Source organism: Brassica oleracea, chromosome C5 (genome assembly GCF_000695525.1).
Source record: "Brassica oleracea var. oleracea cultivar TO1000 chromosome C5, BOL, whole genome shotgun sequence".
Classification (NCBI taxonomy): Eukaryota; Viridiplantae; Streptophyta; class Magnoliopsida; order Brassicales; family Brassicaceae; genus Brassica; species Brassica oleracea.
Window position 1 is genome coordinate 6338 of NC_027752.1, and position 2758 is coordinate 9095.

The window sequence follows — 2758 nt, forward strand, 5'->3', positions numbered from 1 at the left end:
TGGAACCTTTGTTGACTATGTTTCTCTAGAAAATAATGATTTTATAATGGTTAATCCACTAATTTAGGGATTACATGAAGTTTTACAAAATTAATTGATATAAAATTAGAAAGATGCCCATATACCATAAAAGAGTGTTTAAATAACATTGATACAAATTTAGAATGTGGTTACAAATTTTAAAATAACACTAAAGATTATAGGCTTCAGTATATAAAGCATTTACCAAAAACTCAATATTTTGTTAGTGGTTAACATATAGATTTCGAGAAAATTTCAAAAAATTTGACAATATTGTTTTAATGCATAGTTGCATCCTACGCTAACATATGATGATGTTCAAAGAGGTTTGGAGCCATTGTTGTCTCCGTTTTTCAAGAAAATGACGATTCTACATTGGTTATTCCACATATTTAGGGAGTGTTATTAAGTTTTACTAAATAAATTGATAAAAAAATTATAACGATTCCTATATATTGTGAAATAGAGTTTAACATACATTAGTACAAATGTATAATGTGGTTAGAAAATTTAAAACAACACTAAAAAGTTTAGGCTTCAGTATATAGATCGTTAAACGTAAAACTCAATATTTCGTAGGGGTATATACATAGATTTTGAAAAATTTCAAAAATATAACAATATTTATATTTGCATCCTAAACTAACATATGATGATGGTCAAAGAAGCTTGGAACCTTTGTTGACTATGTTTCTCTAGAAAATAACGATTTTATAATGGTTAGTCCACTAATTTAGGGATTACATGAAGTTTTACAAAATTAATTAATATAAAATTAGAAAGATGCCCACGTACCACGAAAGAGAGTTTAAATAACATTGATACAAATTTAGAATGTGGTTAAAAATTTTAAAATAACGCTAAAGATTATAGGCTTCAGTATATAAAGCATTTACCAAAAATTCAATATTTTCGTAGGGACACATAGATTTTGAGAAAATTTCAAAAAATTTGACAATATTTTTTTAATGCATTGTTGCATCATTCACTAACATATGAGGATGTTTAAAGAGGTTTGGAGCGTTTGTTGTCTCTGTTTTTCAAGAAAAAGGCGATTCTACGGTGGTTATTCCACCTATTTAGGGAGTATTATGAAGGTTTACTCAATAAATTGATAAAAAATTATAATGATTCTCATATACCATGAAAAAGTGTTTAACATACATTAATACAAATGTATGATGTGGTTAGAAATTTTAACACAACACTAAAAAGTTTAGGCTTCAGTATATAGAGCGTTTAACGTAAAACTCAATATTTCGTATGAGTATATACATAGATTTTGAAAAAAAATAAAAATATAACAATATTGTTTTAATGCATATTTGCATCCTAAACTAACATATGATGATGGTCAAAGAAGCTTGGAACCTTTGTTGACTATGTTTCTCTAGAAAATAACAATTTTATAATGGTTAGTCCACTAATTTAGGGATTACATGAAGTTTTACAAAATTAATTGATAGTAAATTAGAAAGATGCTCATGTACCATGAAAGAGAGTTTAAATAATATTGATACAAATTTAGAATGTGGTTACAAATTTTAAAATAACGTTAAAGATTATAGGCTTCAGTATATAAAGCATTTACCAAAAACTCAATATTTTCGTATGGGTTATAACACATAGATTTTGAAAAAAAATCAAAAATTTTGAAATACTTTTTAATGCATAGTTGCATCCTTCACTAACATATTATGATGTTTAAGGAGGTTTGGAGCGTTTGTTGTCTCTGTTTTTCAAGAGAATGACGATTCTACAGTGGTTATTCCACCTATTTATGGAGTATTATGAAGTTTAACTCAATAAATTGATAAAAAAATTATAATGATTCTCATATACCATGAAAGAAGAGTGTTTAACATACATTAATACAAATATATAATGTGGTTAGAAATTTTAAACAACAGTCAAAAGTTTAGGCTTCAGTATATAGAGCGTTTAACGTAAAACTCAATATTTTGTATGGTTATATACATAGATTTTGAAAAAATTCAAAAATATAACAATATTGTTTTAATGCATATTTGCATCTTAAACTAACATATTATGATGATCAAAGAGGCTTGGAACCTTTTCTTTCTATGTTTCTCTAGAAAATAACGATTTTATAATGGTTAGTCCACTGAATCCACTAATTTAGGGAGTATATGAAGTTTTACTAAATTAATTTATAAAAACAATTGAACGATGCTCATTTCCCATGAAATAGAGTTAAACATACATTAATACAAATGTATAATATGGTTAGAAATTTAAAAATAACAGTAAAGAAAATAGGCTTCAGTATATAAAGTATTTACCAAAAATATTTTCGTAGGGGTTAACACATAGATTTTGAGAAAATTTCATAAAAATTGACAATATTTTTTTAATGCATAGTTGCATCATTCACTAATATATGATGATGTTTAAAGAGGTTTGGAGCTTTTGTTGTCTCTGTTTTTCAAGAAAATGGTGATTCTACAGTGGTTATTCCACCTATTTATGGAGTATTATGAAGTTTTACTCAATAAATTGATAAAAATTATAATGATTCTCATATACCATGAAAGAGTGTTTAACATACATTAATACAAATGTATAATGTGGTTAGAAATTTTAAAACAACACTAAAAAGTTTAGGCTTCAGTATATAGAACGTTTAACGTAAAACTCAATATTTCGTATGGGTATATACATAGATTTTGAAAAAATTCAAAAATATAACAATATTGTTTTAATGCATATTTGCATC